Source organism: Cherax quadricarinatus, chromosome 3 (genome assembly GCF_038502225.1).
Source record: "Cherax quadricarinatus isolate ZL_2023a chromosome 3, ASM3850222v1, whole genome shotgun sequence".
Classification (NCBI taxonomy): domain Eukaryota; kingdom Metazoa; phylum Arthropoda; class Malacostraca; order Decapoda; family Parastacidae; genus Cherax; species Cherax quadricarinatus.
The window spans coordinates 67,365,705-67,378,457 of record NC_091294.1 but is presented as its reverse complement, the minus strand read 5'-3'; positions in this window follow the sequence as shown (position 1 = coordinate 67,378,457).

Below are 12,753 nucleotides of genomic sequence, written 5' to 3'. Positions count from 1 at the left end.
AGAGAAAGGAACCATAGTGAGAGGGACAGAGAAAGTAACCATAGTGAGAGGGTCAGAGAAATGAACAATAGTGAGAGGGACAGAGAAAGGAACCATAGTGAGAGGGTCAGAGAAAGAAACCATAGTGAGAGGGTCAGAGGAAGTAACCATAGTGAGAGGGTCAGAGAAAGGAACCATAGTGAGAGGGACAGAGAAAGGAACAATAGTGAGAGGGTCAGAGAAAGGAACCATAGTGAGAGGGTCAGAGAAAGGAACCATAGGGAGAGGGTCAGAGAAAGGAACCACAGTGAGAGGGTCAGAGAAAGGAACCACAGTGAGAGGGTCAGAGAAAGGAACCATAGTGAGAGGGTCAGAGAAAGGAACCATAGTGAGAGGGTCAGAGAAAGGAACCATAGTGAGAGGGTCAGAGAAAGGAACCATAGTGAGAGGGTCAGAGAAAGGAACCACAGTGAGAGGGTCAGAGAAAGGAACCACAGTGAGAGGGTCAGAGAAAGGAACCACAGTGAGAGGGTCAGAGAAAGGAACCACAGTGAGAGGGTCAGAGAAAGGAACCATAGTGAGAGGGTCAGAGAAAGGAACCATAGTGAGAGGGTCAGAGAAAGGAACCATAGTGAGAGGGTCAGAGAAAGGAACCATAGTGAGAGGGTCAGAGAAAGGAACCATAGTGAGAGGGTCAGAGAAAGGAACCATAGTGAGAGGGTCAGAGAAAGGAACCATAGTGAGAGGGTCAGAGAAAGGAACCACAGTGAGAGGGTCAGAGAAAGGAACCACAGTGAGAGGGTCAGAGAAAGGAACCATAGTGAGAGGGTCAGAGAAAGGAACCATAGTGAGAGGGTCAGAGAAAGGAACCATAGTGAGAGGGTCAGAGAAAGGAACCATAGTGAGAGGGTCAGAGAAAGGAACCATAGTGAGAGGGTCAGAGAGAGGAACCATAGTGAGAGGGTCAGAGAAAGGAACCATAGTGAGAGGGTCAGAGAAAGGAACCATAGTGAGAGGGTCAGAGAAAGGAACCATAGTGAGAGGGTCAGAGAAAGGAACCATAGTGAGAGGGACAGAGGAAGTAACCATAGTGAGAGGGTCAGAGAAAGGAACCATAGTGAGAGGGTCAGAGAAAGGAACCATAGTGAGAGGGTCAGAGAAAGGAACCATAGTGAGAGGGTCAGAGAAAGTAACCATAGTGAGAGGGACAGAGAAAGGAACCATAGTGAGAGGGTCAGAGGAAGTAACCATAGTGAGAGGGTCAGAGAAAGTAACCATAGTGAGAGGGACAGAGAAAGGAACCATAGTGAGAGGGTCAGAGAAAGGAACCATAGTGAGAGGGTCAGAGAAAGGAACCATAGTGAGAGGGACAGAGAAAGGAACCATAGTGAGAGGGTCAGAGAAAGGAACCATAGTGAGAGGGTCAGAGAAAGGAACCATAGTGAGAGGGTCAGAGAAAGGAACCATAGTGAGAGGGTCAGAGAAAGGAACCATAGTGAGAGGGTCAGAGAAAGGAACCATAGTGAGAGGGACAGAGAAAGGAACCATAGTGAGAGGGTCAGAGAAAGGAACCATAGTGAGAGGGTCAGAGAAAGGAACCATAGTGAGAGGGACAGAGAAAGGAACCATAGTGAGAGGGTCAGAGAAAGGAACCATAGTGAGAGGGTCAGAGAAAGGAACCATAGTGAGAGGGTCAGAGAAAGGAACCATAGTGAGAGGGTCAGAGAAAGGAACCATAGTGAGAGGGTCAGAGAAAGGAACCATAGTGAGAGGGACAGAGGAAGTAACCATAGTGAGAGGGTCAGAGAAAGGACCCATAGTGAGAGGGTCAGAGAAAGGAACCATAGTGAGAGGGTCAGAGAAAGTAACCATAGTGAGAGGGACAGAGAAAGGAACCATAGTGAGAGGGTCAGAGGAAGTAACCATAGTGAGAGGGTCAGAGAAAGTAACCATAGTGAGAGGGACAGAGAAAGGAACCATAGTGAGAGGGTCAGAGAAAGGAACCATAGTGAGAGGGTCAGAGAAAGGAACCATAGTGAGAGGGACAGAGAAAGGAACCATAGTGAGAGGGTCAGAGAAAGGAACCATAGTGAGAGGGTCAGAGAAAGTAACCATAGTGAGAGGGTCAGAGGAAGTAACCATAGTGAGAGGGTCAGAGAAAGTAACCATAGTGAGAGGGACAGAGAAAGGAACCATAGTGAGAGGGTCAGAGAAAGGAACCATAGTGAGAGGGTCAGAGGAAGTAACCATAGTGAGAGGGTCAGAGAAAGTAACCATAGTGAGAGGGACAGAGAAAGGAACCATAGTGAGAGGGTCAGAGAAAGGAACCATAGTGAGAGGGTCAGAGAAAGGAACCATAGTGAGAGGGACAGAGAAAGGAACCATAGTGAGAGGGTCAGAGAAAGGAACCATAGTGAGAGGGTCAGAGAAAGTAACCATAGTGAGAGGGTCAGAGAAAGGAACCATAGTGAGAGGGACAGAGAAAGTAACCATAGTGAGAGGGACAGAGAAAGGAACCATAGTGAGAGGGTCAGAGAAAGGAACCATAGTGAGAGGGACAGAGGAAGTAACCATAGTGAGAGGGACAGAGAAAGGAACCATAGTGAGAGGGTCAGAGAAAGGAACCATAGTGAGAGGGACAGAGAAAGTAACCATAGTGAGAGGGTCAGAGAAATGAACCATAGTGAGAGGGACAGAGAAAGGAACCATAGTGAGAGGGTCAGAGAAAGGAACCATAGTGAGAGGGACAGAGAAAGGAACCATGGTGAGAGGGTCAGAGAAAGGAACCATAGTGAGAGGGTCAGAGAAAGGAACCATAGTGAGAGGGTCAGAGAAAGGAACCATAGTGAGAGGGTCAGAGAAAGGAACCACAGTGAGAGGGTCAGAGAAAGGAACCATAGTGAGAGGGTCAGAGAAAGGAACCATAGTGAGAGGGTCAGAGAAAGGAACCATAGTGAGAGGGACAGAGGAAGTAACCATAGTGAGAGGGTCAGAGAAAGTAACCATAGTGAGAGGGTCAGAGAAAGGAACCATAGTGAGAGGGTCAGAGAAAGTAACCATAGTGAGAGGGTCAGAGAAAGTAACCATAGTGAGAGGGACAGAGAAAGGAACCATAGTGAGAGGGACAGAGGAAGTAACCATAGTGAGAGGGTCAGAGAAAGTAACCATAGTGAGAGGGACAGAGAAAGTAACCATAGTGAGAGGGTCAGAGAAAGGAACCATAGTGAGAGGGACAGAGGAAGTAACCATAGTGAGAGGGTCAGAGAAAGTAACCATAGTGAGAGGGACAGAGAAAGGAACCATAGTGAGAGGGTCAGAGAAAGGAACCATAGTGAGAGGGTCAGAGAAAGTAACCATAGTGAGAGGGCCAGAGGAAGTAACCATAGTGAGAGGGTCAGAGAAAGTAACCATAGTGAGAGGGACAGAGAAAGGAACCATAGTGAGAGGGTCAGAGGAAGTAACCATAGTGAGAGGGTCAGAGAAAGTAACCATAGTGAGAGGGACAGAGAAAGGAACCATAGTGAGAGGGTCAGAGAAAGGAACCATAGTGAGAGGGTCAGAGAAAGGAACCATAGTGAGAGGGTCAGAGAAAGGAACCATAGTGAGAGGGACAGAGGAAGTAACCATAGTGAGAGGGTCAGAGAAAGTAACCATAGTGAGAGGGTCAGAGAAAGGAACCATAGTGAGAGGGTCAGAGAAAGTAACCATAGTGAGAGGGTCAGAGAAAGGAACCGTAGTGAGAGGGTCAGAGAAAGGAACCATAGTGAGAGGGTCAGAGAAAGGAACCATAGTGAGAGGGACAGAGGAAGTAACCATAGTGAGAGGGTCAGAGAAAGTAACCATAGTGAGAGGGTCAGAGAAAGGAACCATAGTGAGAGGGTCAGAGAAAGTAACCATAGTGAGAGGGTCAGAGAAAGGAACCATAGTGAGAGGGACAGAGGAAGTAACCATAGTGAGAGGGTCAGAGAAAGTAACCATAGTGAGAGGGATAGAGAAAGGAACCATAGTGAGAGGGTCAGAGAAAGGAACCATAGTGAGAGGGTCAGAGAAAGGAACCGTAGTGAGAGGGACTGAGAAAGGAACCATAGTGAGAGGGTCAGAGAAAGGAACCATAGTGAGAGGGTCAGAGAAAGTAACCATAGTGAGAGGGTCAGAGGAAGTAACCATAGTGAGAGGGTCAGAGAAAGTAACCATAGTGAGAGGGACAGAGAAAGGAACCATAGTGAGAGGGTCAGAGGAAGTAACCATAGTGAGAGGGTCAGAGAAAGTAACCATAGTGAGAGGGACAGAGAAAGGAACCATAGTGAGAGGGTCAGAGAAAGGAACCATAGTGAGAGGGTCAGAGAAAGGAACCATAGTGAGAGGGACAGAGAAAGGAACCATAGTGAGAGGGTCAGAGAAAGGAACCATAGTGAGAGGGTCAGAGAAAGTATCCATAGTGAGAGGGTCAGAGGAAGTAACCATAGTGAGAGGGTCAGAGAAAGTAACCATAGTGAGAGGGACAGAGAAAGGAACCATAGTGAGAGGGTCAGAGAAAGGAACCATAGTGAGAGGGTCAGAGAAAGGAACCATAGTGAGAGGGTCAGAGGAGGTAACCATAGTGAGAGGGTCAGAGAAAGTAACCATAGTGAGAGGGACAGAGAAAGGAACCATAGTGAGAGGGTCAGAGAAAGGAACCATAGTGAGAGGGTCAGAGAAAGGAACCATAGTGAGAGGGACAGAGAAAGGAACCATAGTGAGAGGGTCAGAGAAAGGAACCATAGTGAGAGGGTCAGAGAAAGTAACCATAGTGAGAGGGTCAGAGAAAGGAACCATAGTGAGAGGGACAGAGAAAGTAACCATAGTGAGAGGGACAGAGAAAGGAACCATAGTGAGAGGGTCAGAGAAAGGAACCATAGTGAGAGGGACAGAGGAAGTAACCATAGTGAGAGGGACAGAGAAAGGAACCATAGTGAGAGGGTCAGAGAAAGGAACCATAGTGAGAGGGACAGAGAAAGTAACCATAGTGAGAGGGTCAGAGAAATGAACAATAGTGAGAGGGACAGAGAAAGGAACCATAGTGAGAGGGTCAGAGAAAGGAACCATAGTGAGAGGGTCAGAGGAAGTAACCATAGTGAGAGGGTCAGAGAAAGGAACCATAGTGAGAGGGACAGAGAAAGGAACCATAGTGAGAGGGTCAGAGAAAGGAACCATAGTGAGAGGGTCAGAGAAAGGAACCATAGTGAGAGGGTCAGAGAAAGGAACCACAGTGAGAGGGTCAGAGAAAGGAACCACAGTGAGAGGGTCAGAGAAAGGAACCATAGTGAGAGGGTCAGAGAAAGGAACCATAGTGAGAGGGTCAGAGAAAGGAACCATAGTGAGAGGGTCAGAGAAAGGAACCATAGTGAGAGGGTCAGAGAAAGGAACCACAGTGAGAGGGTCAGAGAAAGGAACCACAGTGAGAGGGTCAGAGAAAGGAACCACAGTGAGAGGGTCAGAGAAAGGAACCACAGTGAGAGGGTCAGAGAAAGGAACCATAGTGAGAGGGTCAGAGAAAGGAACCATAGTGAGAGGGTCAGAGAAAGGAACCATAGTGAGAGGGTCAGAGAAAGGAACCATAGTGAGAGGGTCAGAGAAAGGAACCATAGTGAGAGGGTCAGAGAAAGGAACCATAGTGAGAGGGTCAGAGAAAGGAACCATAGTGAGAGGGTCAGAGAAAGGAACCATAGTGAGAGGGTCAGAGAAAGGAACCACAGTGAGAGGGTCAGAGAAAGGAACCACAGTGAGAGGGTCAGAGAAAGGAACCATAGTGAGAGGGTCAGAGAAAGGAACCATAGTGAGAGGGTCAGAGAAAGGAACCATAGTGAGAGGGTCAGAGAAAGGAACCATAGTGAGAGGGTCAGAGAAAGGAACCATAGTGAGAGGGTCAGAGAAAGGAACCATAGTGAGAGGGTCAGAGAAAGGAACCATAGTGAGAGGGTCAGAGAAAGGAACCATAGTGAGAGGGTCAGAGAAAGGAACCATAGTGAGAGGGTCAGAGAAAGGAACCATAGTGAGAGGGTCAGAGAAAGGAACCATAGTTAGAGGGACAGAGGAAGTAACCATAGTGAGAGGGTCAGAGAAAGGAACCATAGTGAGAGGGTCAGAGAAAGGAACCATAGTGAGAGGGTCAGAGAAAGTAACCATAGTGAGAGGGACAGAGAAAGGAACCATAGTGAGAGGGTCAGAGGAAGTAACCATAGTGAGAGGGTCAGAGAAAGTAACCATAGTGAGAGGGACAGAGAAAGGAACCATAGTGAGAGGGTCAGAGAAAGGAACCATAGTGAGAGGGTCAGAGAAAGGAACCATAGTGAGAGGGACAGAGAAAGGAACCATAGTGAGAGGGTCAGAGAAAGGAACCATAGTGAGAGGGTCAGAGAAAGGAACCATAGTGAGAGGGTCAGAGAAAGGAACCATAGTGAGAGGGTCAGAGAAAGGAACCATAGTGAGAGGGTCAGAGAAAGGAACCATAGTGAGAGGGACAGAGAAAGGAACCATAGTGAGAGGGTCAGAGAAAGGAACCATAGTGAGAGGGTCAGAGAAAGGAACCATAGTGAGAGGGACAGAGAAAGGAACCATAGTGAGAGGGTCAGAGAAAGGAACCATAGTGAGAGGGTCAGAGAAAGGAACCATAGTGAGAGGGTCAGAGAAAGGAACCATAGTGAGAGGGTCAGAGAAAGGAACCATAGTGAGAGGGTCAGAGAAAGGAACCATAGTGAGAGGGACAGAGGAAGTAACCATAGTGAGAGGGTGAGAGAAAGGAACCATAGTGAGAGGGTCAGAGAAAGGAACCATAGTGAGAGGGTCAGAGAAAGTAACCATAGTGAGAGGGACAGAGAAAGGAACCATAGTGAGAGGGTCAGAGGAAGTAACCATAGTGAGAGGGTCAGAGAAAGTAACCATAGTGAGAGGGACAGAGAAAGGAACCATAGTGAGAGGGTCAGAGAAAGGAACCATAGTGAGAGGGTCAGAGAAAGGAACCATAGTGAGAGGGACAGAGAAAGGAACCATAGTGAGAGGGTCAGAGAAAGGAACCATAGTGAGAGGGTCAGAGAAAGTAACCATAGTGAGAGGGTCAGAGGAAGTAACCATAGTGAGAGGGTCAGAGAAAGTAACCATAGTGAGAGGGACAGAGAAAGGAACCATAGTGAGAGGGTCAGAGAAAGGAACCATAGTGAGAGGGTCAGAGGAAGTAACCATAGTGAGAGGGTCAGAGAAAGTAACCATAGTGAGAGGGACAGAGAAAGGAACCATAGTGAGAGGGTCAGAGAAAGGAACCATAGTGAGAGGGTCAGAGAAAGGAACCATAGTGAGAGGGACAGAGAAAGGAACCATAGTGAGAGGGTCAGAGAAAGGAACCATAGTGAGAGGGTCAGAGAAAGTAACCATAGTGAGAGGGTCAGAGAAAGGAACCATAGTGAGAGGGACAGAGAAAGTAACCATAGTGAGAGGGACAGAGAAAGGAACCATAGTGAGAGGGTCAGAGAAAGGAACCATAGTGAGAGGGACAGAGGAAGTAACCATAGTGAGAGGGACAGAGAAAGGAACCATAGTGAGAGGGTCAGAGAAAGGAACCATAGTGAGAGGGACAGAGAAAGTAACCATAGTGAGAGGGTCAGAGAAATGAACCATAGTGAGAGGGACAGAGAAAGGAACCATAGTGAGAGGGTCAGAGAAAGGAACCATAGTGAGAGGGTCAGAGGAAGTAACCATAGTGAGAGGGTCAGAGAAAGGAACCATAGTGAGAGGGACAGAGGAAGTAACCATAGTGAGAGGGTCAGAGAAAGGAACCATAGTGAGAGGGACAGAGAAAGGAACCATAGTGAGAGAGTCAGAGAAAGGAACCATAGTGAGAGGGTCAGAGAAAGGAACCACAGTGAGAGGGTCAGAGAAAGAAACCACAGTGAGAGGGTCAGAGAAAGGAACCATAGTGAGAGGGTCAGAGAAAGGAACCATAGTGAGAGGGTCAGAGAAAGGAACCATAGTGAGAGGGTCAGAGAAAGGAACCATAGTGAGAGGGTCAGAGGAAGTAACCATAGTGAGAGGGTCAGAGAAAGGAACCATAGTGAGAGGGTCAGAGAAAGGAACCATTGTGAGAGGGTCAGAGAAAGGAACCATAGTGAGAGGGTCAGAGAAAGGAACCATAGTGAGAGGGTCAGAGAAAGGAACCATAGTGAGAGGGTCAGAGAAAGGAACCATAGTGAGAGGGTCAGAGAAAGGAACCATAGTGAGAGGGTCAGAGAAAGGAACCATAGTGAGAGGGTCAGAGAAAGGAACCACAGTGAGAGGGACAGAGGAAGGAATCATAGTTAGAGGGACAGAGGAAGGAACCACAGTGAGAGGGACAGAGGAAGGAATCATAGTGAGAGGGACAGAGGAAGGAACCACAGTGAGAGGGACAGAGGAAGGAATCATAGTGAGAGGGACAGAGGAAGTAACCATAGTGAGAGGGACAGAGAAAGGAACCATAGTGAGAGGGACAGAGAATGGAACCATAGTGAGAGGGACAGAGAAAGGAACCATAGTGAGAGGGACAGAGAAAGGAACCATAGTGAGAGGGACAGAGAAAGGAACCATAGTGAGAGGGACAGAGAAAGGATCCATAGTGAGAGGGTCAGAGAAAGGAACCATAGTGAGAGGGACAGAGGAAGGAATCATAGTGTGATGGACAGAGAAAGGAATCATAGTGAGAGGGACAGAGGAAGGAACCATAGTGAGAGGGACAGAGAAAGGAACCATAGTGAGAGGGACAGAGAAAGGAACCATAGTGAGAGGGACAGAGAAAGGAACCATAGTGAGAGGGACAGAGAAAGGAACCATAGTGAGAGGGACAGAGAAAGGAACCATAGTGAGAGGGACAGAGAAAGGAACCATAGTGAGAGGGACAGAGAAAGGATCCATAGTGAGAGGGTCAGAGAAAGGAACCATAGTGAGAGGGACAGAGAAAGGAACCATAGTGAGAGGGTCAGAGAAAGGAACCATAGTGAGAGGGTCAGAGAAAGGAACCATAGTGAGAGGGACAGAGAAAGGAACCATAGTGAGAGGGTCAGAGAAAGGAACCATAGTGAGAGGGACAGAGAAAGGAACCATAGTGAGAGGGACAGAGAAAGGAACCATAGTGAGAGGGACAGAGGAAGGAATCACAGTGAGAGGGACAGAGGAAGGAATCACAGTGAGAGGGACAGAAGAAGGAATCACAGTGAGAGGGACAGAGGAAGGAATCACAGTGAGAGGGACAGAGGAAGTAATCACAGTGAGAGGGACAGAGGAAGAAATCACAGTGAGAGGGACAGAAGAAGTAATCACAGTGAGAGGGACAGAGGAAGTAATCACAGTGAGAGGGACAGAGGAAGGAATCACAGTGAGAGGGACAGAAGAAGTAATCACAGTGAGAGGGACAGAGGAACTATAACTGAACCAACGTTGATCAGGCCCTGATCCACCGGGAGGCCTGGTCGTGGACCGAGCCGAGGGGACGTTGATCCCCGGAATACCCTCCAGGTAGACTCCAGGTAGTGAGTGAGAATAACGTGGGAAGTAAGCAGGTGGAAGCCTAGTGTGAAGGATAAAGAGGTTGTAGCAGTGTGTGAGAGGTTAATGGATCTTACCATAGCAAGAGGGGATCAAGCCTGGTTGCATAATGTAAGGGGGATGAGGGGTGGTAGCATATTGTGAAGAGGGGTGAGGTGTGGTAGCATAATGGGAGGGGTGGTAGCATAATGTGAGGGGTGGTAGCATTATGTGAGGGGTAGTAGCATAATGTGAGGGGGTGAGGGGTGGTAGCATAGAGTGAGGGGGTGAGGGGTGGTAGCATAGTGTGAGGGGTAGAAGAGAGGCAGTATAGTGTGAGAGGTAGAAGAGAGGCAGCATAGTGTGAGAGGAAGAAGAGAGGCAGCATAGTGTGAAGGGTAGAAGAGAGGCAACATAGTGTGAGAGGTAGAAGAGAGACAGCATAGTGTGAAGGGTAGAAGAGAGACAACATAGTGTGAGAGGTAGAAGAGAGACAGCATAGTGTGAAGGGTAGAAGAGGCAGCATAGTGTGAGGGGTAGAAGAGAAGCAGCATATTGTAAGGCAAAGAGGAGAGGCATAGCGTGAAGGGTAGAAGAGAGGCAGCATAGTGTGAGGGGTAGAAGAGAGGCAGCATAGTGCGAGGGGTAGAAGAGGCAGCATAGTGTGAGGGGTAGAAGAGAAACATCATAGTGTGAGGGGAAGAAGAGAGGCAGCATAGTGTGAGGGGAAGAAGAGAGGCAGCATAGTGTGAGGGGTAGAAGAGAAACATCATAGTGTGAGGGGTAGAAGAGAAACATCATAGTGTGAGGGGTAGAAGAGAGGCAGCATAGTGTGAGGGGAAGAAGAGAGGCAGCATAGTGTGAGGGGTAGAAGAGAAACATCATAGTGTGAGGGGAAGAAGAGAGGCAGCATAGTGTGAGAGGAAGAAGGGAGGCAGCATAGTGTGAGGGGTAGAAGAGAAACATCATAGTGTGAGGGGTAGAAGAGAGGCAGAATAGTGTGAGGGGAAGAAGAGAGGCAGCATAGTGTTAGGGGTAGAAGAGAGGCAGCATAGCGTGAGGGGAAGAAGAGAGGCAGCATAGTGTGAGGGGTAGAAGAGAGGCAGCATAGTGTGAGAGGTAGAAGAGAGGCAGCATAGTGTGAGGGGTAGAAGAGAGGCAGCATAGTGTGAGGGGTAGAAGAGAGGTAGCATAGTGTGAGGGGTAGAAGAGAGGCAGCATTGTGTGAGGGGCAGAAGAGAGGCAGCATAGTGTGAGAGGTAGAAGAGAGGCAGCATAGTGTGAGTGGTAGAAGAGAGGCAGCATAGTGTGAGAGGTAGAAGAGAGGCAGCATAGTGTGAGAGGTAGAAGAGAGGCAGCATAGTGTGAGGGGTAGAAGAGAGGCAGCATAGTGTGAGAGGTAGAAGCAGCAGCATAGTGCGAGGGGTAGAAGAGAGGCAGCATAGTGTGAGGGGTAGAAGCAGCAGCATAGTGTGAGGGGTAGAAGCAGCAGCATAGTGTGAGGGGTAGAAGAGAGGCAGCATAGTGTGAGGGGTAGAAGAGAGGCAGCATAGTGTGAGGGGTAGAAGAGACAGCATAGTGTGAGGGGTAGAAGAGACAGCATAGTGTGAGGGGTAGAAGACAGGCAGCACAGTGTGAGGGGTAGAAGAGACAGCATAGTGTCAGGGGTAGAAGAGACAGCATAGTGTGAGGGGTAGAAGACAGGCAGCACAGTGTGAAGGGTGGAAGATAAGCAGCATAGTGTGAAGGGCAGAAGATAAGCAGCATAGTGTGTGGAGCAGTAGATAAGCAGCATACCGTGAAAGGTGGGACAATAATTTTGATTATGAACAGAAGAGGACAATGCTGGGGCTAGATAAAGGCTCCGTAATTATAGGTGAGGTGACATGAGGTGGGTGAAGTTTGGAGGATCCGGGATGTGGTAATTGTGTGTGATGTGAAGGGCCATAATTATTCTTAAAGGGGACTGAGCCATAACTGTAAATGAAGATGGTAATTTGGAAATTAACGAAGTTGTAAGATTTTTCAGATTTTGTCGCTGAAGCGGTTTATTTATTGCGTAACCATATCTATCCTGTGGACCGTAGTGGCTAGTTTATTGTGTATCCTATATCCATCCTGTGGACCGTAGTGGCTAGTTTATTGTGTACCCTATATCCATCCTGTGGACCGTAGTGGCTAGTTTATTGTGTACCCTATATCCATCCTGTGGACCGTAGTGGCTAGTTTATTGTGTACCCTATATCCATCCTGTGGACCGTAGTGGCTAGTTTGTGTACCCTATATCCATCCTGTGGACCGTAGTGGCTAGTTTATTGTGTATCCTATATCCATCCTGTGGACCGTAGTGGCTAGTTTATTGTGTATCCTATATCCATCCTGTGGACCGTAGTGGCTAGTTTATTGTGTACCCTATATCCATCCTGTGGACCGTAGTGGCTAGTTTATTGTGTACCCTATATCCATCCTGTGGACCGTAGTGGCTAGTTTATTGTGTACCCTATATCCATCCTGTGGACCGTAGTGGCTAGTTTATAGTGTACCCTATATCCATCCTGTGGACCGTAGTGGCTAGTTTATTGTGTATCCTATATCCATCCTGTGGACCGTAGTGGCTAGTTTATTGTGTACCCTATATCCATCCTGTGGACCGTAGTGGCTAGGTTATTGTATACCTTATATCCATCCTGTGGACCGTAGTGGCTAGTTTATTGTATACCTTATATCCATCCTGTGGACCGTAGTGGCTAGTTTATTGTATACCCTATATTCATCATATGGATACACAAAAGGCCTAGGAACTAGGCCCTTAAAGGGTTAACAGGAGTACCTCTCGATTTATATCTACAATTGATTTATCTGTTGCAAAGTAAATTTATTAAATTTGCTTAATATGTCTCATATCTTATTTTCACCAAAATGTTTTGACATATCATATAGGTTATTATACTATCTCTATATTCTTCGATAAGTGGGCATTTAAGCACATAATGTTCAAGATAGTGACCACAGGGCTGGTCACATACTTTACATTTGGTTTATCATCTGTGTGTCTGCCAAACTGCCGGAAGCACACGTAGCTAAGCCTGGCTACTACAACATCAGTCAGTCTGTTCACACTGTAAGTTGCTCCATAAACATACTTACCTACTTTAATATTATCATTGTGGGTTATAGATCTACTCAGACTTCTAACTGCATTCCTTAACATTGTTAAATTATTTACTTCTCTCCTAATAATGTTCT